General features: G+C 41.0%; 1 protein-coding gene across 1 annotated transcript in view; it reads left to right on the top strand.

Moving 5' to 3' along the window:
* The window catches only part of ZNF484 (zinc finger protein 484), a 128377-nt gene that overhangs the window by 692 nt on the left and 101280 nt on the right, over positions 1–26405 (top strand). The gene's annotated exons all lie outside the window — the stretch shown is intronic.

The following is a 26405-nucleotide window of genomic DNA, read 5'->3' as shown; positions in this document are numbered from 1 at the left end:
AGAAGGAGGAAGGAAGGAAGGAAGGAAGGAAGGAAGGAAGGAAGAAAGGAAGGAAAGGAAGAGGAAGAGAAAAGAAAGAGAAGAAAGAGAGAAGAGAAAGAAAGAGAGAAAGAGAGAGAGAAAGAAGGAAGGGAAGGAAGGAAGGAAGGAAGGAAGAGGAGGAAGGAAGGAAGGAAGGAAGGAAGGAAAGAAGGCAGAAGAAAGAAAGAAAGAAAGAAGAAAGGAAGAAGAAAGAAATGAAGGAAGGAGAAGGAAGGAAGAAGGTAAGGAGAAGGACGGAAGGAGAGGAGAAGGAAGGAAGAAAGAGGCGAGAGGGAAAGAAAGAAAGAGAGAGAGAGAAAGAAAGGAAGGAAGGAAGGAAGGAAGAGAGAAAGAGAGAAAGAAGGAAAGAAGGAAAGAAGAAGGAAAGAAGGAAAGAAAGAAAGAGGTTTATTGGACTTATAGTTCCACATGGCTGGGGAGGCCTCACAATCATGATGGAAGGTGAAAGGCCCATCTTGCAGGGCAGCAGACAAGAGAAGAAAGAGCTTGTGCAGGGAAACTCCCCTCTTTAAAACCATCAGATCTCATGAGACTTATTCACTATCATGAGAATAGCACAGGAAAGACCAGCCCCCATGATTCAATTGCCTCCCACCAGATCCCTCCCACAACATGTGAGAATTCAAGATGAGATTTGGGTGGGGACACAGCCAAACCATATCATTCTGCCCCTGGACCCTCCCAAATCTTATGTCCTCACATTTCAAAACCAATCATGCCTTCCCAACAATCCCCTAAAGTCTTAACTTATTTCAGCATTAACTTAAAAGTCCACAGTCAAAAGTCTCATCTGAGACAAGGTAAATCCCTTCCACCTACGAGCCTGTAAAATCAAAAGCAAGTTAGTTATTTCCTAGATACAATGGGAGTAAAGGCATTGGGTAAATACAGCTGTTCCAAAGGGGAGAAACTGGCTGAAACAAAGGGGTTATAGGCCCCACTGCAAGTCAGAAATCTGGCGGGCAGTCAAATCTTAAAACCCAAAAATGAACTCCTTTGACACCATGTCTCATATCTAGGTCATGCTGATGCAAGAGGTGGGTTCCCATGGTCTTAGGCAGCTCCACCCCTGTGGCTTTGTAGGGTACAGCCTCCCTCCCAGCTGCTTTCGTGGACTGGCATTGAGTGTCTGCTACTTTTCCAAGCACATGGTGCAAGCTGGCAGTGGATCTACCATTATGGTGTCTGGAGGACAGAGGCCCTCTTCTCACAACTCCACTAGTTGGTGCCCCAGTAGGAATTCTATGTTGGGGCTCCAACCCCACATTTTCCTTCCACACTGCCCTGTCAGAAGTTCTCCATGAGGGCCCCACTCCTGCAGCAAACTTCTGCCTGGGCATCCAGGCATTTCCATACATCTCCTGAAAGGTAGGCAGAGATTCCCAAACCTCAATTATTGACTTCTGTGCACTTGCAGGCTCAACACTACATGGAAGTTGCTAAGGCTTGGGGCTTCCATCCTCTGAAGCAATGGCCCAAGCTGTACCTTGGACACTTTTAGTCACACCTGGCGCAGCTGGGATGCAGGGCACCAAGTCACACAGCATGGGGACCCTGGGCCTGACCCATGAAACCATTTTTCCTCCTAGGCCTCCAGGCCTGTGATGGGAGGGGCTGCTGTGAAAACCTCTGCCATGCCCTGGAGACATCTTCCCCATTGTCTTGGGATTAACATCTGGCTCCTCATTACTTATGCAAATTTCTGCAGCCACCTTGAATTTCTCCTCAGAAAATGAGATTTTTCTTTCCTATAGCATTGTCAGGCTGCAAATTTTCTTAACTTTTATACTCTGCTTCCCTTATAAAACTGAATGTCTTTAACAGCACCCAAGTCACCTCTTGAATGCTTTGCTGCTTAGAAATTTCTTTCGCCAGATACCCTAAATCATTCTCTCAAATTCAAAGTTCAACAAATCTCTAGGGCAGGAGCAAAATGCTGCAAGTCTCTTTGCTAAAACATAACAAGAGTCACCTTTGCTCCAGTTCCCAACAAGTTCCTCATCACCACCTGAGACTACCTCAGCCTGGATTTTATTGTCCATATTATCAGCATTTTGGTCAAAGCCATTCAGCAAGTTTCTAAGGAGTTCCAAACTTTCCCACATTTTTCTGTCTTCTGAGCCCTCCAAACTGTTACAACCTCTGCCTGTTACCTAGTTCTGAAGTCACTTCCACATTTTCAGGTTATCTTTTCAGCGGTACCCAATTCCTGGTACCAATTTACTATATTAGTCCATTTTCACACTGCTGATAAAGACACACTCGAGACTGGGCAATTTACAAAAGAAAGAGGTTTATTGGACTTACAGTTCCACATGGCTGGGGAGGCCTCACAATCATGGCAGAAGGTGAAAGGCATGTCTTACATGGTGGCAGACAAGAGAAGAGAGAGTTTGTGCCAGGAAACTCCCCTTTTTAAAACCATCAGATCTCATAGGACTTATTCACTATCATGAGAACAGCACAGGAAAGACCTGCCCCCATGATTCAATGACCTCCCACCAGGTCTCTTCAACAACACGTGGGAATTCAAGATGGGATTTGGGTGGGGACATAGCCAAACCATATCAATGAATAATACCGTTTATTTAATTCCTAAGACTGAGATTCTGTTTTGGGGCAGTGTACTCCACCTTCCCTGATGGAACAGAAGCCTAGTCCTCTACCATAACTTGTTCAACTGGGCTCACAACTCCCTACCTGTCTCCAGACCTTGCAGGGACAATGTGCACAAAAACCAGACCTTTTGCTTAGTGAGGGAGATATGAGGGAACCCAAGTGGGACAGGCCGTCTTTAGACTCTTGGATTTAGACTCCTTGTCTGCCTGGTAAAAGCCCACTCCATCAGGATCAGGTTTGTCCCAACCGTTCCTGGTCAACTCTTTTCCCTACCAAACCACTCCTGAGATCCCAGCAGGATCCTGGCTACAGGTGCACAGTTGCAGTGGGATAACAGGGAAAGTATCTGAACCAGGTTCTGATGGTGAATTTGAAACGGAGATTTGCACTAGAGGTGCATGGATTGCAGTGGCTAATTTCCTTCTTTCTTTCCTGTGACTTGGACTTGTGAACTGTACAGAAGAGAAAACCATACTACGGCCGTGGGAGAGAAATATATTCAGGCTTTGATGGCTTGTAGGGAAAATAGATTCTAAGAATGAAGATTTTCCCCAAGAAATTCAGAAAGAAAAAGTAAAATTTGTTTGTTTACTAATATCCCAACACTTTAGTATTTTTATTATCCAAGGACTCTGAGGAAGTCCAGGTAACCGCCTGTGTAGAGACACTTTGTAGAATGACCCATCTGTGCTAAACCACAGACTTCCCACTCCTTTTCTTTTGCAGCTTCTACCGCTGTTTCCCTTGGAAACCAAAGTAGCAGCTGCCTACAAAGACATCTCTCTCCCTCCTCACTCATTAGTCCCAAGGACTAGAGCCTGCTTTTTTCCTCACTGAAAACATTTGATGCTAGGGGACTGTGTGCATATGAGGGACAATGTAAAAATAGTACTACACTGGGTTAGACACATTGTGCATTCCATCTAATATTCTGTCTTGGATAGTTTCATTTATCCTCTTCATTTTATATGACACACCATCAGTTTATTTTGTGTTGTAATGGCTTGTGTACATAAATCTTCTCTACTAGCTAGTATGCCATTTAAAGTCTAGGGATGCCAGGTGCAATGGCTCATGCCTGTAATCCCAGCAGTTTGGGAGGACAAGGTGGGAGGATTGCTTGAGCTCAGGAGTTCAAGACCATCCTGGGCAACATAGAAAGACCCCATCTCTAACAATAAAATAAAATAAAGTCTAAGAAGAAATCACCATATAAAAGAGATACATTCACTCCCATGTTTATTGCAGCCCTATTCACAAGAGCCAAGATATGGAATCAAGCAAAGGGTCTACCATCAGATGAATGGATAAAGAAAATGTGGTACATGTAGACAATGGAACACTATTCAGCCAGAAAAAAAGAATAAAATCCTGTCATTTGATGGATCTGGAGGACATTATGTTTGATGAAATAAGCCAGGCACAGAGAGACCCATACTTATAACTGGTAGCTGAAAAAAAAAAAATTGATCTCATGAAGGTAGAGAGTAGAATAATGGTTACTAGAGGCTGAAAAGGGTAGAGGGGAGGAGAGATAAAGAGTCATTGGTTAATGGGTACAAAGTACAGTTAGATAGAAGGAATAAGATCTAGTATTCAGTAGCATAACAGGTTGACTATAGTTAACAATAATTCACTGTATATTTCAAAATAACTAGATGAATGCATTTGGAATATTTTCAACACAAAGAAGTGGTGAATGTTTGGAATGCTGAACATTCTAATTATCCTAATTTGATCACTACACATTGTATAATTATATCAAACCATCATATGCACCCCATAAATGTGCACAACTATTATGAATCTATAAAAATTCTAAATTTTAAAAAATAATAAAATTTAAAAATAAAGTATTGGGAGAACATGGGGTTTTTTTGTTTCTTTGTTTGTTTTTGGTTTTGTTTTGTTTTGTTTTGAGACAGAGTCTCACTCTGTCACCCTGGCTGGAGTGCAGTGGCACAATCAGGGCTCACTGTAGCCTTGACCTCCTGGGCTCAAGTGAACTTTCCACCTCAGCCCCCTGAATAGCTGGGACTACAGGCGCGCACCATCACATCTGGCTAATTATATTTTCAGTAGAGACAGGGTTTCACCATGTTGCCCAGGCTGGTCTTGAACTCCTGGACTCAAGTGATCCACCCACCTTAGCCTCCTAAAGTGCTGGATTTGCAGGCGTGAGCCACCAAGCCTAACCAAAAGAACATGGTCTTCTGTTTGTCATTCCCCACAAAGTCCTGACAAAGCCCTTTGCTTGATAAAAGTGAGTTGGATTATGTAATTTTTGATTACATAATTATTGATGTAATATGATTATAGCCCAATGATGAAAGTTTTAGCATCCATTGATGATTCTTGCCTGAGTAAATTATTACTCTAATGACTGCTATTCATTTTTCTTCACTCATTCTATATTTGTCAATTGTAATTCTACCCTAATGAAGAACTTTTCCTTCTCCTCCCTTTATTTGTTCACTTATTTATTTATAAATGAGTATGAATTCATGGACTATTATTTTATGCAATGGGTTATCATCTGTTACAGTCATTTTTCCAGCTTTATTGAGGTATAAATGACAAATAACTATTATTTTTAATAATCAAATTGTCACAGATTGTCATTTTATGCAATGGGTAGAATTCTGTGACCATCATTTTTTAATGATAAAATTGTCCCAAATTTGGCCAAGGAGAACACTTTCTGCTTGCTCCTGTTTCTCTTTGACTTGTCTCCTCTTTAAGCATTTTTTTTTTACTTTTTATCATGAGATGTTTCCATCAAACACTTATTCATTACAAAAACAAAATAGTAACTTTACAGCAGATAAACCTGGTATATGACACCTTAACAAAGTGATCAAGTTAATATCATCATCAGTAATGGTGCCTTTTGATACTATGTACTGAGAAGAACATGTAATCGCTTTGATAGTATTTCTGCCAAAAAGTGGATAATCTCAAAATAATCATGAGGAGACATAAGAATAATCCAAATTGGGGGACATTCTACAAAATAACTGGTTTTATAGTCTTCATCAAAATGTCAAAGTCATAAAAAAACAAAGACTAAGAAATGATCCTGATTTAACAGAGACTAGAGACATGACACTAAATGCAATGCATAATCCTGGATCAGATACTGAACCTAAGGGGGAAAATTTGCTATTAAACAACATTGGGACAATTAGAAATATTGTAACAAGGTTTTTAGATTAAAAAGTAGTACTGTACCAAAGTTAATTTTCTCATTTTGATCATTTTGCTATGGTTATATTAAAAACATGCCTTTATTCTTATGGAACAGATACTGAAGTACTTAGGGAGAAAGGAGCATGATATCTGCACCTCACTCTCAAAAGATTCAGAAGAAAGATGCTGCAGTTTGAGTGTGTCTTACAAAAAGCATGTGTTGGAAACTTAATCCCTAAGGCAATATGGGAAGCAGGGCTTACAGGGATGTGTTTAGGTTACAAGGGCTCCACCCACATGAATGGATTAATGGCAATTATAAAAAGGACTTGAACCTGCAGGCACACTCTCTTGCCTTCTTTTGCCCTTTTGTCTTCTGCCATGGGATGATTCAGAAAGAAGGTCCTAGCCAGATGCTGGTCCTTTGACCTTGGACTTCTCAGCCTCCAGAGCTGTGAGCCAATAAATTTCTGTTCATTATAAATTACTCAGTCTCAGGTATTCTGGTATAGCAGCAAAAACAGATGAAGACAAATAATAGGCAAATGTGGTCATCTGGATGAAGGATATGGAAAATTGGATGAATGGCATATGGTATTTTTTGTGCTGCTCTTGCACCTTTTCTATGTTTGAAATTGAAATGAAAAGTTATAAAATTAAAAGCTACAAAAAATAAGCTGGATAGAACTCAATACTATGGCTTTATTTTTATTCATTTATACTTCGCTATGTTCTAAGTAGGATTAAAGCAATTTAAAAGCCTATCTATTCAACTAAATTTTTAAAAATTCAGTGTCTTCAGCTGGGTTCTCCTAGAGGCATACACTGAGCCAAGGATTTTAGTGCAAGTAGCTTATTTGGGACATGATCCTAGAAAGCATCAGTAGTGGGGTGGGAAGTGAGACCAGGAAGGAAAAGAAACGATCAGGGTGTGTTATTGAGCAGGTTACAGCTGCGGACAAATGGAGCTCTATTCTGTTTGGGAGACAGTGTAGAACACACCTCAGAGCTGGCTCCTTCCTGAGGAGCTAGGAGCCTGGGGTATTAATCTATCAATTCCCACCAGCCATTAGTTGAGGGCTGCTCTCTGGAAGGTAGTAACTCCAAGGCACTGCACTGTACACAATTTTAGCAGGCTACAAGGGCCAGAGAAAACCCTCAAGAAAGAGTCACAGGTTTTGCATCTGGAAGGCTGTAGGGTTGGTATGCACATAAATAGTAATGAGGGAATCTGGGTGGAGCCCAACCACAACTGCTACAGTAAGTGAGGAAATCAGAGCTAAGGAAAATAGACGAATCAGGATGAGTTGAGTGTATAAAATGCATACCCTTTGGTCCTACAACATAGCAACCCCTAACTTTTTTGGCACCACGGACCAGTTTCTATGGAAGACAATTTTTCCATGGATGGGGGAGGAGGTAGGGTGTGTGGTTTCCAGATGAAAGTGTTCCATCTCAGTTCATCAGGCATTTGATTCTCATAAGGAGACTACAACCTACATCCCTCACATGCACGGTTCATAACAGGGTTCATTCTCCTGTGAGAAACTAACACCACTGCTGATCTGGCAGGAGGCTGGAGCTCAGGTGATAAATGCTCCCTCTCCCTCTGCTTACCTCCTGCTGTGCAGACTGGCTTCATAATACTGGTCTGTGGCCCGGGGTTTGATGATCCCAGCTATAACACAAATATATGCTTTTATCAGAGGCCAATAACATTAAGAAGATTTGTGGGAGAATATGTCTATCCACCCTGTCACTAACTTCTAAATGTTTCCCATAATAATCCACAACAATCACATTGCCATCATGTCACTTCTTTATAGGAAAACAGTTCTAGAAGTTTACTACCATGAAGAGTGTACGTCCTTTTACTTATACAAATTTACCTGTTTTAAAATTCAAGAGCTCACCAGGATTTGGTAAGTAACTTCGTTCCTCCTGCCTGCACTCTCTACACTTTTTGAGACTTTGAAGATATATTCCCTTCATTTACATCTTTTTAGACTGAAAACATTTTTAATTAGATTCTCACTCAGCAGTTTATTTTATGAATCATGGGAAGCAGCTTGTGTAGACTTCTCACTGACCAATGTCATCAGCAGGACTTCTCTTTGAGATTCATCTGCCCTTGACCCTGAACCCCTCAAACCAGCTCTGGCATGGACTCAGGAAGAGGAAGGACTTGGATAACTGGCTCTTTAAAATGAGTTCTTCACACCACGTGAAACTGCAGGGTCTAGTTTTCAAATGATCCTTGCCAGTGGCATGTCCCCCTCATGAACAAAAGAAACCCTATCATAAGAACATGAGTGAGGAAAATCAGATTTCACTTTGAAGAAAACATCACTGTTTCTAGCCCAGCACGTAAGGAGCTTCAAAGTCACCACTCCATTCAAACAACAAGTAAAAAGTTGAACAAACTGAGAAATAAACAACTCTCAGATCTATCAGAGAAGTGAGGTCACCAGGCAATCTACTGCCTCCCAAAATTGCAGGGATAGAGAGAGAGGGTACAGAGAATCAAAATACTGGAGCAGAAACACAACACAAGCAGAAATATCCACAGGAACCAGTAGCAGAGTAGAAAAACTCTGAACTGTAACTGACAAATCACTAGGGGCTTAGTGTGGACAAATCTGAGAGTTTAAAACTACAGGGGGAGTCCTACACTCTTGTAAGTCTTGCCTCCTGGTTCTCAAAGTGAATCAGAGAAAAATCCCTTGTGCTTCCAGCACAGAGAGAGAAAGTATGACAGAGCATTGAAATACGCCAGAGCATTCTGTTGTTAACAAGGTCTGCCCTCAAGAGAACCTATTTTACGAGTCCTAAACTACTGTGGTTTTATGTGAGGCTAACCAAGCTGTGGAGAGGGAAATACCTACTCCAGCTGTCTCTAGCCACATTGTCCCACTACGGAGTGGGGGAAACTGAGAGGCACTTTTGAAGTTCACACCCCAGGAGTACAGGCTCACTAAAAGACTGAGACCCAATCATAGGACTAGAGACCACTTTTCCTCCCTTAATACCAACCACCACATTACTAAAGGCCTATTTACCAGAGTTCCTTTTACCTGGTACATCATGTCTAGCTTTCAACAAAAAATTACAAGGCATACTGAAAGGCAAAAAACAGTTTGAAGAGACAGAACAAGCACCAGAACCAGACTCATAGAATTATCAGACTGTGAATTTAAGACAGCTATGATTAATACACTAAGAGTTTTAATGGAAATAGTAGACACTATGCAGGAACAGATGGGTAACACAGGCAAAAAGATGGAAGTGCTAAGAAAGAATAAAAAAGAAATGCTAAATATAAAAACAGTGTAACACAAATAAAGAATGCTTTCAATGGGCTCATTAGTAGACTGGATGTAGCCGAAGGAAGAATCTCTGAGCTTGAGGATATATAAATAGAAACTTCCAAAACTGAAAAGCAATGAGAAACAACTTTTTTTTCCCAAAAAAACAGAATATCCAAGAAGTGTGGAACAACTACAAAAGGTGAAACATACACATAATGGGAATATCAGAAGGAGAATAAAGAGAGGAAGGAACAGAAGCAACATTTGAAGGAATAATGACTGAGAATGTTGGATACCAAACCACAAATTCATGAACCTCAGCGATACCTCAGAGAGCACCAAACTGAATAAGTGCCAAAATAAATTTACACCTAGGCATGTAATCTTCAGCTGCAGAAAATCAAAGGTAAGAAAAAAGATGAAAGAAGCCAGAGGAAAAAAATCCTTACCTATAGAGGAGTAAAGATAAGAATTATATCCAGCTTCTCCTCAGAAACCATGCAAGTATAAAGAGAGTGAAATGAAATATTTAAAGTGTTGAGAAGAAAAGCCCACTAGCCTAGAATTCTCCATCCTGTGAAATTATCCTTCAAAAGTGAAGAAGAAATAAAGACTTTCTCAGATTAAAAAAAGAAAATGGCTGTGTGTGGTGGCTCATGACTGTAATCCCAGCACTTTGGAGGCTGAAGTAGGAGGATCACTTGAGGCCAGGAGTTTGAGACCAGCCTGAGAAACATAGTGAGACTCTGTCTCTACAAAAAAAAAAAAAAAAAAATTTAATTAGCCAGGAGTGGTGGTGCTCAACTATAGTCCCAGATACTCAAGAGGCTGAGATAGGAGATTCCCTTGAGCCCATGAGGTTGAGGCTACAGTGAGCTATGATTGTGCCACTGCACTCTAGCCTGGCTGACAGAGAAAGAAAAAAGACAAGAAAAGGAGAGAGAGAGAAAGACAGAGAGAAAGAAAGAAGAAAGAAAAAAGAAAGAAAGAAAGAGAGAAAGAGAGGAAGGAAGGAAGGAAGGAAGGAAGGAAGGAAGGAAGGAAGGAAGGAAGGAAGGAAGGAAGGAAGGGAGGGAGGGAGGGAGGGAGGGAGGGAGGGAGGGAGGGAGGGAGGGAAGGGGAAGGGGAAGGGAAGGGGAAGGGAAGGGGAAGGGAAGGGGAAGGGAAGGGGAAGGGAAGGGGAAGTGGAAGGGAGGGAAGGGAGGGGAAGGGAGGGGAAGGAAGGAAGAAAATTGAGGGAATTTATAGCCAGTGGACCTGCCTTACAAGACATGTTTTTAAAAGTTATTCAGAGGTAAGAAAAATTATATAAAATTATATAAATTATATAAAAAATTATATAAGTCAAACTAGGAGTTATATAAAGAAAACAAGAGTATTAGAGAAGGAATAAAGTAAAATAAAAACTTTTCTTTTTCTTATTCTTAATTGACCTAACAGATAACAGTTTGTTCAAAATAATAGCAGCAACAATGCACTTGATGATTAGAAATTATGTTTAAGTGAAGTGAATGACAGCAATGGGATAAGAGGGATGAATAAGGAATATTTTATTATCATAAGGTACTTGCACTACCTGTGGAGTGGTATAGAGTTATTTGAAAGTAGATTTGGATTCATTGTTAATGTATACTGCAAATTCTAAGGCAATCACTGAAAGAAGTGAAAAATTAAGTATAATCGATATGCTAAGAAAGAAAATGGAATCATATAAAATGCTAAATTAAAACTACAAATGGCAGAAAAAAGACTGGAAGACAAAAATAGGAACAAACAGCAAGGGCAATTAATAGCAAGCAGTAACAAATATGGTAGATATTAATCCAACAATATCAATAATTAAACATCAATAGTCGAAATACAACAATTAAATGATATTGTCAAAGTAGATTAAAAACAAGACCCAACATTATGTTGTCTACAAGGAACCCACTTAAATATAAAAATACATATAATTAAAAGTAAAGGGATGGAGAAAGACATATCATGCTAACACTAATCAAAAGAAAACTGGAGTAGCTATATTAATTTCAGACAGACCAGACTCCAGAGCAGTGATACTTATCAGGGATAAAGAGGGTGCTGTGGACTGAACTGAACCCCCCAAAATTTATTTGTTGAAGTCTTAACCCCCAATGTGACTGTATTTAGAGATAAGGCCTATAAAGAAAGTAATTAAAGCTAAATGAGGTCTTAAGGACGGGTGCCTGTTTTAATGGAATAAGTATGTTTATACGAAGAGACACCAGAGAGCTCATTCTCTCTCTACACACACAAAGAGGTCATGTCAGCACACAGCAAGATGGCAGCCATTCAGCCAAGAAGAGAGGCCTCACTGGAAATGTATTATACTGGTTCCCTGATCAGACTTCCAGCCTCCAGAACTGAGAAAATAAATGTGTGCTGTTTCAGCCACACAGTCCATAAGGGTATTTTGTTATTTGTTTTAGTTTTTGTTTTTGTTGAGACAGGCTCTCGCTTCATCACTCAGGCTACAGTGCAGTGACTCAACCACAGCTCACTGTAGACTACTGCTGGGCTCCAGCAGTCCTCCCAGCTTGGCCTCCCAAGTAGCTGGAATTACAGGCACATGCCACCCACCACATCCAGCTAATTTTTTTGTCTTTTTGAAGAGGCAGGGTCTCACTATGTTGCCCAGGTTTGTCTCAAACTCCTGGCCTCAAGTGAACCACTCAACTTGCTCCCAAAGGGCTGGGATTACAAGTGTGAGCCACTGTTCCCAGCCCTATGGTATTTTGTTAAGGCATCATGAGTTGACTAAGGCACAAGGACATTACATAATGATAAAGGCGTCAATTCTCCAGGAAGACATAATAATCTTTCATGTGTGTCTGCCTAAAAACAGAGTATCAAAACATGTAAGGTTAAATTATCACACTGGAAGAGGAGAAATCGATAAATCCATGATTACAGTTGGAGACTTCAACACCCCTCTATCAGAAAAATGGGCAGATCCAGAATGCAGAAAAATCAATAAAGACATAGCTGAACTCAACGACACCATTAATAAAGTGAAGATAATGAACATCTGTAGACGACTTCATCCAACAACAGAAGAATATGTATTCTTCTCAAGCTCACATGGAACATACACCAAGATATACCACATTCTGGACCATAAAACGCACCTTAAATTTTAAGGAATAGAAATCATACAATGTATGCTCTTAAACTACAATGGAATTTAACTAGAAAACAATGATAGAAAGCTGCAGAATCCCCAAATACTTGGAGATTAAGCAACACACTTCCAAATAATGCATGGGTCAAAGAATAAATCTCAAGAGTTTAAAAATATTTGGAACTAAGTGAAATAGAAAATAAAACATATCAAAATTTGTGGTATGCAGTGAAAGCAGTACTTAGAGGAAAATTTACAGCATTGAATGCATGTATTAAAAAGGAAAAAAAAAGATATAAAATCAATAATCAAGCTTATACCTTAGGAAACTAGAAAAAAAGAGCAAATTAAATCCAAAGAAAGAATAAAAAATAGAGCAGAAATCAATAACACTGAAAACAGGAAATCAATAGAGAATGTCAACGAAACCAAAAGCTATTTCCTTGAAAAGATGAAAATGAATAAGCCTCTAGCCAGGCTAACTAAGAAAAAAAGAGGTGACACAAATCACTAGTATCAAAAATGATTTCTGCTGCCTTGTAATTTCTACAATTTAACAGGCCAGGCTCTTGTCATCAGGCCAGCAGAAAGAACTATAGAAATTTAAGGATTTCCATTGTCGATTTGATGTATATAGATCTCTCTTCTTTTTTGTTGTTTGTGAATTTTGTCCCTGGAGATTTGTTCACTTGACATGAGATAATTATGATATTTACATAACCCTGTTTTTATCATGCAGTTCAAGTTTTATAATTGTCCTTTTAAATACCATGCCTACTGAATCTGTTTCTTTCTGAAAGAGGGTACTAAGTGTTCTAATGTAAATCTGTTAATTACTTCTTATGTTCCTTCAAATTTAATGCATTAAATTTCTTGGCCATATTGTACTTCCTAGAAAAAAAAAGAAAGAAAAGAAAAGAAAAGAAGACAGGACATCAGTACAGATCCCATGGACATTGAAACGATAATAAAGGAATATTATGAACAACTCTATGCCCGCAAATTTAATAACCTAGATGAAACAGGCTAATTTTTTTTTTTTTTTTGAGATGGAGTCTCACTCTGTCACCCGGGCTGGAGTGCAGTGGCCTGATCTCAGCTCACTGCAAGCTCCGCCTCCCGGGTTTACACCATTCTCCTGCCTCAGCCTCCCTAGTAGCTGGGACTACAGGCGCCCACCACCTCGCCCGGCTAGTTTTTGTTTCTGTATTTTTTAGTAGAGACGGGGTTTCACCGTATTAGCCCAGATGCTCTCGATCTCCTGACCTCGTGATTCGCCTGTCTTGGCCTCCCAAAGTGCTGGGATTACAGGCTTGAGCCACCGCGTCCGGCCAAAACAGGCTAATTTTTTAAAGACACAATCTGCCAAAACTCACACAAGAAGAAACAATCTGAATAGGTCTTTATCTATTAAAGGAATTGAATCAATTTTAATAACCTTACAAAACAAAAAGCACAAGGCCCAGATGGGTTCACTGGTAAATTCCTCCAAACATTTAAGGAAGAAATTATACTGATTCTCTACAATCTCTTTCAGAAGACAGAAGAAGAGGGACTATGTCTTAACTCATTGTATTAATATAAGGCCAGCATTACCCTAATTGCAAAATCAAAAAAAGACTTTAAAGAAAACTATAGATCAATATCTCTCATGAATATAGATGCAATCCTCAACAAAATATTAGCAAATCAAATCCAACAAGTATAAAAAGAACTACATGTTACAACTAAGTGGCATTTATCCTAGGTATGCAAGGCTAGTGCAATGTTTGATAATTAAATAATGTAATCCATCATATATCATATCAACAGGCTAAAGGAGAAAAATCACATATCATATCAACAGGTGCAAAAAAATTTGACAAAATCTAACATCGATTCATAATAAAAAGTGTGAGGGAATAGTGATAGAGGATAACTTCCTCAACTTGATAAAGAACATTTACAAAAAAAAACCTACAGCTAACATCACACTTAATGGTAACAAATTAAAAGCTTTCCCACAAAAAGCAGGAATAAGGCAATGATGTTCCCTCTCACCACTTCTTTTCAATATCAAACGAGACATCCTAGCTAATGCAATAAGATGAGAAAATAAAAGTATGCACATTGGGAAGGAAGAAATACAACTGTCTTTGTTCACATGACTTAGACATTATTGTCTACATAGACATTCTGAAATAATTGATTTTTAAAACTCCTTCAACTAATAAACAATTACAGCAAGATTGCAAGATACAAGGCTAACATACAAAAGCCAATCACTTTTCTATATACCAGAAATAAACAAGTAGAATTTGAAGTTAATTATACAATATCATTTATATTAGCACCACCCCCAAAATGAAATACTTTAGGTATAAACCTAACAAAATTTATATAAGATCTACATGAGGAAAACTACAAAACTCTGGTGAAAGAAGTCAAAGAACTAAATAAATGTAGAGATATTGCATGTTTATGGATAGGGAATCTCAATATTGTTAAGACATCAGTTCTTTCCAACTTAATCTATAGATTCAGCACAATTCCAACCAACATCCCGTGAAGTTATTTTATAGGTATCAACAAACTGATTCTAAACTTTATTTGGAGGGACAAGAGAACTAGAATAGCCAACACATTACTGAAAAAAAAGAACAAAGTTTGATGACTGACACTACCCAACTTCAAGACTTACTGTAAAGCTACAGTAACCAAGACAGTGTGTTATTGACAAAAGAATAGCAAATAGATCGATGAAACAGAATAGAGAGCCCAGAAATCAACTGACATAAATATAGTCAATTGATCTTTCACAAAGGAGCAAAGGCAGTACAATGGATAAAGCTTGTTAATATATGAAACAACTGGACATCTACATGTGAAAAAATGAATCTAGATATAGACTTTACACCCTCCACAAAAATTAACTCAAAATTCAGATCATAGGCCTAAATGTAAAGCACAAAACTACAAAACTCCTAAAAGATAGCATATAACATCTAAATGACCTGAGATATAGTTATGACTTTTTAGATGTAATACCAGAGGCATGATCTATGAAAGAAATAATTGATAAGCTGGAATTCATTAAAAGTAAAAACTTCTATTCTGCTGAAAACAGTATCAAGATAATTAGAATACCAGCTACAGACTGGCAGAAAATGTTTGCAAAAGACGCATTTGATAAAAAGTTGTTATCCAAAATACACCAATAACTCTTAAAACTCAACAGTAAGAAAATGAAGAACCAGGCCGAATGCGGTGGCTCGCGCCTGTAATCCCAGAACTTTAGGAGGCCGAGATGTGTAGATCATGAGTCAAGAGATAAAGACCATCCTGGCCAAAATGGTGAAACCACATCTCTACTAAAAATACAAAAATTAACTAGGTATGGTGGCATGTGCCTGGAGTCCCAGCTACTTGGGAGGCGGAGGCAGGAGAATCGCTTGAACACAGGAGGTGGAGGTTGCAGTGAGCCCAATCATGCCACTACTCTCCAGCCTGGGTGACAGAGCGAGATTCTGTCCACCCCCCCCCCCACAAAAAAAAAGAAGAAGAACCCAATTTAAAAATCAGCAGAAGATCTGAACAGCTAGCTGTATTACCAAAGATGGAAATACAGATGGAAAGATACACAGATGGAAAAAAAGCACAAGAAAAGATGCTCTGCTTCACATGTCATCAGAAAACTACAAATTGAAACAATGAGATACCACTACACACCTATTAGCATGGCCAAAATCCAGAATCCTGACAACACCAAATGCCGTGGAGCAACAGGAACTCTTCAATCATGGCTGGTAGGAATGCAAAAGGGTATAGACATTTTGTAACACAGTTTGACAGCTTCTTACAAAACTAAATATATTCTTATCATACAGTCCAGCAATTGCAATCCTTAGTATTTACCCAAATGAGTTGAAAACTTATGTCCACACAAAAATCTGCACATGGATGTTTATAGCAACTTTATTCACAATTGCCAAAACTTGGAAGCAACCAAGATGCCCTTCAGTAAGTGAATGGATAAATAAACTGTGGGACATCCAGACAATTGAATATTTACAGTGCTAAAAAGAAAAGAACTATCAAGGCATAAGAAGGCCTGGAGGAAACTTAGATACATATTTATTACCGCCTTTTCAGATATATAGTTATATCTGTATACTTACAACTGTATAATACAGAAAAGGCAAAACTGTGCAGACAATAAAAAGGTGAGTGATTGCTAGAGGTTGCTAAGAGGAGTAGGAATGAATAGGAAGGGCACAGAGGATTTTTAGGGCAGTGAAACTATTCTATATGATACTCAAATCATGAATACATGTCATTATACATGTGTCAAAACCCATAAAATGTACAATACCAAGAGTGAACCCTAATGTAAACTATGGACTTTGGGTGATAATGATGTATCAATGTAGGTTCATCAGTTGTAACAAATGTACCACTCTGGTGGGGGATGTTGGTAGTGGGAGAGGTTGTGCATTTGAGGGCAGGTAGGGGGACAGGGAAAATATGGGAACTCTGTATTTTCTGCTCACTTTTGCTATGAACCTAAAACTGTTGTAAAAAAATAAAGTTTATTTAAAGGGAAAAAGAAAAAGAAAACATTACTGATTTTAGCTGAATGGAGATTATTACAAAGCATTTCTGCCCTCTGAAAGCTAATAAGAATACACAGTTCCAGAAAGGTTCCTACATAATAGGATCTTACACTGGAATCCATGACCAAACCCCATGAAAATATATGCAATGTGTGAGCATGTGTATGTTTTCAAACATGCCTTTCTTCCACTGGGAGGAACTCCAAAGCTTTCATCACGATTCTTAGTGCTCGATCACTACCCCCTTCCCAAAATTTGAAGGATCTCAGGCCTACAACAATCAGCTCTGAGTATCTGCTTCTGACACCTTTCATTTTTTTCCCAGTGGCTGATTCACAGTCAGCAAATGATGCAGTAGCAAGATCCCTCCCCAGCTTCACAAAAGAAATGCAGCTTGTAGGCTGCCTGCCATGCTTGGATGTCAGCTGATTACCCATGACTGATAATTGGTTCACATCCCTTCAAGGGAGAAGCTGCCGTGTGCTTTGTGTCCAGAGATGCAGAGGAAACACACTATGACACTCAGGAATAGCACCTTCCCAGACACAGACATGGCCAGTTGAAGGACCTACCCACCCTTCTACCCCAGGAAAAAGGAGAAGGCAGGGGAAAATATATAGCATATACTCACAATTACCAATATGGTTATAGCTATGCCTCTGTCCTTCAACTGCTTGACTTTTCCATCTGAAGTCTAACCTAAAACTATTTTTAAATCAAGGAACCGACCAGGCACAGTGGGTCATGCCTGTAATCCCAACGTTTTGGGAGGCCGAGGCAGGCAGATAACCTGAGGTCAGGAGTTCGAGAACAGCCTGGCCAATACGGTAAAACCCCATCTCTACTAAAAACATAAAAATTAGCCAAGCATGGTGGCAGGTGCCTGTAATCCCAGCTACTCAGGAGGCTGAGGGAGGAGAATAACTTGAACCCAGGAGGCGGAGGTTGCAGTGAACCCAGGAGATTGTGTCATTGCACTCCAGCCTGGGCGACAAGAGCGAGACTTCATCTCAAAAAAAAAAATAAAATACTTCAATGTACTTGTGTGATTTCCTATTCCTGCTACAAAGTAAATATAGATAATAAGAAAATTCTTCACTTATAATAGAGATTATAAGTGAAGTCTGAAATTTTAGTGCACCCGACTGGGCACGGTGGCTCACACCTGTAATCCTAGCACTTTGGGAGGCTGAGGCTAGCAGATCACTTGAGGTCAGGAGTTCAACCAGCCTGGTCAACAGGGCAAAACCTCATCTCTACTAAAAATACAAAATTTAGCTGGGCGTGGTGGTGCATGCCTGTAGCCCCACATACTTGGGAAGCTGAGGCAGGAGAATCGCTTGAACCTGGGAGGCAGAGGTTGCAGGGAGCCGAGATCACACCACTGCACTCCAGCCTGGGCAACAGAGTGAGACTCTGTCTCAAACAAAAAAGAAAAGAAAAGAAAAGAAAAAGGAAAGAAGGAAGGAAGGAAGGAGGGAGGGAGGGAGGGAGGGAAGGGAGGGAGGGAGGGAGGGAGGGAGGGAGGAAGGAAGGAAGGAAGGAAGGAAGGAAGGAAGGAAGGAAGGAAGGAAGGAAGGAAGGAAGGAAGGAAGGAAATTAATTCTGAGGGAAAATCTATTTTCTCCCACTCTCTCCCTGAGAGGACATCCACTCCTTCCCATCAGGTCACCAGTCTTCCCACCCCACAGCTACAAGTCAACAGTTCCACCATTTGCTTTTGTAATCAGATTTGACATTTCGATTGTCTTCTTATCTTTGACTTCCTCACTCTTCAAGCCTCCTTATCTAGCCAGTCCCCAAGTCCTCTCAGTTTTCCCAGAGCCACAATTATTACATCTGATTATTCCTTTCTTCGAGCCCTGGCATGGCCAGAGGACTCAACACGATAACACCAATGACTTTTTCTAACCCCATTAGTTTATCCTATTGCTTTTCCTGACAATAACTACTTCTCTTTTATTCAAAAATATAAAATATTAAGTCCTTCTTGCGTACCTCAGTGGGATGTAAGAACTTCAACACAACTCCGTGAGATAAGGGTCATCTTCCTTCTCACAGAACAGACTACTGAAGCTCTCTTCACAGAAATTCTAAGTTGCTACGATCACCAGACACAAAATGATGAGAAAAAGAGGTGCGCAGATTCTACTGAAGGTACCCTTTATGAGTGTCCTTATGTCCTGCCTACATGCTGATGTACAGCAGGAAATCTGAGTGGACCCACAGAACTCCTGCCCCATGATAACCCTCCAGTACTGACACATTCAGACAGAAAAGGCACACACCCCGGTGAAGGTAGAGCACAGTCAAGAAGTTCACTTGACTTGGTCTTGGGACAGGCCCCAAAGACTGGCAAACCTTCTCTCTACTTTGGCCTGTGGTCTATAAGTGAGGGGTTAGAGCCTTTCATTATTTCTCAAAACTTGAAAGAAATGGTACATTCTTCTCAATAAAACCACATTGGTCAAAGTACATATGTCTTTTGCTGGCATTATCCCTCCTCCCTGGGGTAACAGGGGTTTACTCCTACTTATCTGAGCCTCTGGTTTGTGGTAATACAGACTTCTGATCAACAAAAGATTAAGAAACATGTTAAGCATACTTAATAATATAATTTTACACATGAGAAAAACCTCTCAGAAAAAAAATTCACAACGTCCTTCAGAGTGACAAGAGGTAAAATCACTGGTCTTGATCATTTCTGGCCATTTTACTTAGTGATCCTTGTCAATATCAGCTTCACAACCAGCACAGCCATCCTAGCGCCTTCTGTTTGGCCTGACCAGGTGTTAGGCTGACCCCTCTGCAGCCTGCCCTTTGGTTGCTGGTGTTACCAGCGAGCAATGCTAGCACAGCCAGACCTCTGGCCCTGTGTGGTCAGCACTCCCAGCTGCAGCCCCTGCTACAAAGACCTCAGGACAACAGCCAAACCTGTGCCCCAAGGGGCAGTGAAAACGGGAGTTCAGAACACCTACGTCTGCCAGTGCTGGGGCACAGAAAACAATACCCCAAAGTACAGCACTCTGGCATGCTGAACACTTTTGGATTAAAGGAAACTGGAAGGCCTTAGAAGCCTTCGCTTGTTTCTCCTTGAGCCCCTTCCCCATCATCACCAAGCACAAGAGGGGTTCTCTCTGGAGGTTCCCTCATCTGACTGGGGAAAACTTCTTCCCAAAGAAATGCAAGAATATCAAATACCACATGTTCTCACTTACAAGTAGGAGCTAAATGATGAAAAGGTATGAACACAAAGAAGGAAACAACAGACACTGGGGTCTACTTGAGGGTGGAGAGTGGGAGGAGGGAGAGGAGCAGAAAAGATAACAATTAGGTACCAGGCTTAGTACCTGGGTGGTGAAATAATCTGTACAACAAACCCTGTGACATGAGTTTACCTATGTAACAAACCTTCACTTGTACCCCCGAACCTAAAAGTTTTTTTAAAAAACAGGCCAGGCACAGTAGCTCACCCCTGTAATCCTAGCACTTTGGGAGGCTGAGGCGGGCAGATCACTTGAGGCCAGGAGTTCGAGACCAGCCTAGCCAACATGGCAAAACCCCATCTCTACTAACAATACAAAAATTAGCCGGGTATGGTGGCGCAGGCTTGTGATCCCAGCTACTTGGGAAGTTGAGGCAGGAGAATCACTTGAACTCAGGGGGCAGAGGCTGCAGTGAACCAAGATGGCGCCCTGCACTCCAGCCTGGGTGACAGAGCAAAACCCTGTCTCAAAAAAATAAATCAATCATAAAAATAAAAATAAACAAAAACAAAAAAAATACAATTGTCTTAAGACTCCATTCCCAGAAATCCCATCAAATAACCAGGAAAGATTAACTACTGGAAAAGAGGAGAGACTAAAAGTCATCACCACACTCATACAGACTTTCCATCTATTCTTCTGTAGGCAGTTCTGAGAGATTACTGAAATGATTTTCCATGCATAATAAGATAACCTTTGTTCACAGTGCCCCAAACCTTCCCACAACTTGTTCTGTTCAGCTTTCAAAGGGGATCATTTGCAAACTACTGTCTGCTCTTTGGGCTCATTTGATTCCCCTGAAAATCATTTGCCATGCCTCAAAATTGTCTACACCCCCATTTCCCTGTCCTTGATGAAGAGGGTGCTATTTAAGCCTCAGCTATCTGGCCCTTCTTTGAGTCTCATATTTGTGGGACTCCTGTGTCCATGTGCATATCAATAAATGTGTATGCTTTTTCTCCTGTTAATCTATTGTGTTTGTTTAGCAGACTTGAACCTGCAGGAGCGTGGAGGGTATTTTTGTTCCTACACCTTTTTCATTAAGTAAAAGACAAACCAGTAGACTGTTTAGCCCTTACAAGTTGTCCTTCCAAGGAGTGAAGTGAGCTAATTTGCATCGCAGCAAGGAGAGACAAATAGCATGGCAGTCACCTAAGAAACATAAAATATTTTACACAGACAAAATAACCATGCAGGATATGAGTTGCCAGTCACAAATTACACACTTTACAATTGTCATAGTAAATGTTTATTCAATACAAAAATTATCTTTCGATAGGCCACAAGACACTGGGTACATCAAGGTGATTAAGAAGAACACAATCTGGCCAGGCACAGTGGCTCATGCCTGTAATCTGAGCACTTTGGGAGGCCAAGGTGGGCAGATCACCTGAGGTCTGGAGTTCGAGACCAGCCTGGCCAACATGGTGAAACCCCATCTCTACTAAAAATACAAAAATTAGCCAGGTGTGGTGGTGGGCACCTGTAATCCCAGCTACTCAGAAGGCTGAGGCAGGAGAATCGCTTGAACCCGGGAGGCGGAGGTTAGAATGAGCCAAGATTGTGCCACTGCACTCCAGCCTGGGCGACAGAGCAAGACTCTGTCTCAAAAAAAAAAAAAAAAAAAAAAAAAAAAAAAAAAAATCCTCGCTCTCTAGGTGCCTAAAATCTAAATAAAGAATGATTGGTAAACATGCAAATGACTATCAGCTGAGAGGACTGAGGGTCTCCTAAGAAGTAACTGTGATGGTGTTGTTACCAGACCAAACTTGGGTCTACTGGCCCAGCACAGCAAAGTCAAACACTGACATCGGATTGCAGTAAGAGAAATGAGGCATTTATTGCAGGGTGCCAAGCAAGAGAATTATGTAGCTAATGCTTAAGAATGAAACTCTCAGAGGGCTTACAGGCAATCGTGTTTAAAGATGAAGAGGAAGAGCTTTCAGGTAAAGTCATAAATTAATACACGAAGGCTATACTTTGGTGTGATCTCTAAAGGCAGGACATCTTGAAGCAGGGACCCACAGGTCAGAGGTGGATTCAAAGATGTTCCAACTTGCAATTGGTTAAGGAGGCACAACTTTGTCTAAAAAGTTGGGATCAGCAAAAAAATAATGTTAGTTCTGGCTCATGGGCATGGATGGCCTCCTCCAGGCCCCCCAGGAAGAAATTTAGACCAAAGAATGGCAGTCGGAGTTCAGTCTCAGCTCCCCCTTGTCTGAGGTCTACAGAACATTTAGTGGGTGTCCAAGTTTCTGAAAAAACAATTCAGGGACACGTGTTAAGATGTTATCTTTAGTTTCTGTGGGGAACCAAACATTTCTTCACTCAAATTTCCTTGCCTATTGTTTTAAGCTATGATTACCTTCTTGCTTATCAAGTTCTTGTTTGATTCTCAAAGCTAGCTGGGTGCCTGGAATTTCTCTTGAAGGAACTCAATATTTGTATTTAGTTCCATGCTTGGCAAGGAGCAGGGCGGGTGGTGGGGAGCTGCAGGTCCCTAAGAGGGGTCCCTGCTTTATCTCAGTATCATCAGGGTTCATGGAGGAGCTGGTGTTTGAGAGCATGAGCTGGGGAGAACATGGTGAATAAAAAAGAAAAGCCAACGTGTGAATCAGGAAGCAGGGGAGGTATTCTGGGAATAGTGAGCCATTTGGTTCCCTGGGTGCACAATGAGCAGCAACAAAAGAGGGTGGAGAGGAACGGGGCCCAGCTTAGAGAAGCAGGGGCTGGTATCACAGTGGGAATTCCCAGGGCCACATTGCTCAGTTTCAAATCCCCACTCTGCCTCTTGCTAGCTTTGTGGCCTTAAGAGTAAATTCTATGTACCTCAGTTTCTTCAGCTATAAAACAGGGTCAGTAATAGTGCCTGCATCATAGGGTTGTAAGAATGAAATGGGTTAATATGTGTAAAGTGTTCAGAACCATGCCTGGCATGTAGCAAACGCAGCGTGAGAGATGGCTGCCGAGATCATTACCATGGAGGATCCGAGAGGTCAGGGTGAAGCATTTGTTCAGTTTGGACAGACAGCCAGGAAAGCCCTCTGAGCTGGGACAGGAAAAAATTGGAACTGGACTTTGAGACAATGAGTCTGGCGTGAGGTAAGAGAGGGAATGAAATGGGAATGGCAGTTGGGAATTGGAGAAGTGAGCATGGGCTCCAGGCTGTGGCAGAGGGAGTGCTCCCCATGAAGATAGTGTGGGTAGCTTCCAAGGGCTTCTTAGCATTCAGATGGCTGTACCCCTTAAGGCTCCTACTCTTCGCTCAAACCACCTGATTAGAATGTAAAGGACCATGAAAGGGGTTTAATATCTGTGACAGGAAAAGCTGCTCTCCAAAGAGTGGAGAGTAACTCTTGATATATCAAAAGGAAAACCGACCTCTAAGAGCTTCCAGTTTTCTTTCTGTGTCCTGAACTAAGACTGAAAGGAAGCTAAGGATGTCTTGTTTAAAAGGACACACAGGTCTTCACAAAAGAGAACAGACACTTCCCTCTTCGGAAGGTGTTGAGCATTACTTTAAAATTCCCTTCTAAAGGCTTGTCCCAAAATCTATGTTCTTACTGTGTGCTACTTCCATAAGATAAAATAACAGTGATCCTTCTTAAAATGCAAAATATCACCTGTCCCATACAAATTTAACGTGGCAACAAGAGTAATGTATTCCATTAACCAGAAACCAGTCACTAATGAGGCCCCAAAGGACAGCTGGATTTGACTGAGACCCTAGAGGACAAGTTGATCTAGAGCTCTGAATGAGATGCTGGCATGGGTGAGGGTCCAAGCAAAAGCACAGGACAGGGACAGTGTGAGAAGGAAGCCACATAAAGGAAGCAAATGCAGAAAGGAGAACAAAGTGTTTTAGGGAATATATTTGCCAATCTCAAAATTTTGTTGTAAACCAGCCTTGCCCTAACATGTTTGATGAAACTTACATCTGCCACCAAACTGGAAAACCTTGGTCCTCAGTGCCACCTGACTTAATGCTCTCTCCTCTTAGCTGCGTGATGGTACACCCCTGCCAGGGACCACTACTCACTCATTTTCCCCAGGAAAAAGGAAAATGAGAGGATGTTTACAGTTTTTATAGTTTTAATCCTCAGTGGTTTCAGATGGTCTGAAGGGAATAGGTTGAGTCACCCCTTCCATGCAGCCCAAAGATGCCATGAAAATATCAATGTCTAGGCTCCCTACATTTAATGAGAAGAGTGTGACAGGACAGAATGAATCAAAACGCAGGTACAGAACAAGGATAGGACTTTAAGCTGACCTACAGAGCAGTTGGTTGTTAATCACTCCAGGAATTAAATTAAAAGAGCTTCTCTCTGGTCCTGTAATAGGGACAGCAGTACCACAGACCTCTTTGTGGGCTGCAGCAAGCTTCTTTCCTTCCAGCCAATAGGTGACCATTTCCCTTTTCCCCAGGGAGGAAAACCACAAGTGTTTAATTAGGGGAGAAATAGCCAATTCAGCCAGAAAGGGAGCCATCTGGAGATAGATTCACCAACTCATTGGACATGACAGGGCACATCCTCAAGTTTGTCCAGGGAACCCTGAGGTCCCGAGGGACTGGCATCCCCAAGAAACAGCTCTTAAATTGGTTCCCCATTTGCTGCTGAGTGCACACCCTGCATTCAGGGCAGAGACCACTGCTTCATGGCACCTGGAGACATAGGCAGATTAATGAGTCAGTCACTGGCACACACTCACCTGTGCTGCCATGGCTAACAAATCCCACGTGTACTGCCAAGCTGGGAGGGGAGACACAAACTTGGGCTCTGCAGCTACTTAGCCCTTCTGACAAAGCTAAAAGAGTATAATGACCCGGTAACTCTGAAGAACAACATCTTGTCAGGACAGTGACTAAACAGGCGCATCCCCACATGAAAAATGAGTGCCCTTCCAACAACTGTGGATAGGTCACAGCCTTCTCCCAGCACAGGGGTCAGAATTTCTGCCTCTCATTTACGTGGAAACTGGCATTTGAAAGCTATCACTCCGGATTCACTTTGATACACTCTGCAAGAAAAACATCATCTGCTTGTATTTGTCAACCAGATTCAAACAAATTAATTGTGATTCATTTCAATTGAGAAACACTCATGTAGCCAGAGCCCTGTGCAAAACAAGTTTCAGAGTTAAGAGTGTGGTGCTTTTCCTGGGATTTTCTATGTAGGCTACCATGGTACTCTCTCTGAACATATTTCATATTTAAAATATACAAAAATACCACAGAAACTATTTGGGCAATGTCTGGAGGGAACCGCCTACAACTAATGCACATGCATCTCACATTATTTTACAGCTGGTTAGATTGGCTTCCAGCAGAACTGGTTTATTTAGTCTTTTTCTAAGTCACACAATTATTATTTCTGTGACTTTCCATCTGAGGAAACTGGAGCAGAGTGAAGTGGTTCAGTCACACCACAGCTAGTGTGAGCTGAGAAAGAATCAGGCTCTGGTGGCAGGAGAGCCAGGACTAGCCCCCGTCCACTGCATCTGCCCCATGGATGGATCAAGCACAGGAGCCCTGAAAATCTCTACCACCTTCAGCTCACATTCACCCCACCTTTTGTCCCAGGTGTAATGAATTTCAATACTTTCATATAGTTAATTTCATTGTCTTTTCTAGGGATTGATCCTCTTTTAAAATAATGACACCTTACAAGGGAAACACCCGGGGAGTACCTCACTGGAAAGAGTTCACAAACGGATTTCTTCTATTTTAGGAGGAATGTCAAGCACTGGGAGAAGATTGGGTTGAGTGGCTGGAAACGAGAAGGATGCTGAAATTAGGGGACACAATTTGGAAAGAGAATGTGGGAAAAACAGACATATTTTGCCTGTTGCAGTTTTTCCAAGGCTTGTTGTCCCTTTCTCTCTTTTCTCTTCCTCATCCCCAAGAAGGAACGTCTTAAGAGATGTCCCATCTGCTTATAAAGGTCTAGGGATGAAAAATAGATATATATTCTTTATCAGCCAAAACAAACATGTGCAATTCTTTAGCAGATGTGTATCCAAACCTTACATAGGCTAATATTTTTTCATGGGTCTCCCTGTATTGCCCAGGCTGGTCTCAAACTCCTAGGCTCAAGCAATCCTCCTGCCTCAGCCTCCTGAATAGTCAAAATCAAAGAATTTCCAGTTTTGTTGGGACTTTTTCACCTGTAGCAGAGACATAATATGCAATGCTGCAAATTTTTCTCACGAGTTTACTGGGTGCAGTGACTCTTAGGACTTTAATGGC

Source organism: Rhinopithecus roxellana, chromosome 16 (genome assembly GCF_007565055.1).
Source record: "Rhinopithecus roxellana isolate Shanxi Qingling chromosome 16, ASM756505v1, whole genome shotgun sequence".
In the NCBI taxonomy this organism is placed as follows: domain Eukaryota; kingdom Metazoa; phylum Chordata; class Mammalia; order Primates; family Cercopithecidae; genus Rhinopithecus; species Rhinopithecus roxellana.
Note: the sequence above shows the minus strand (reverse complement) of the source record. Positions and strands in the feature narration are given on the sequence as shown.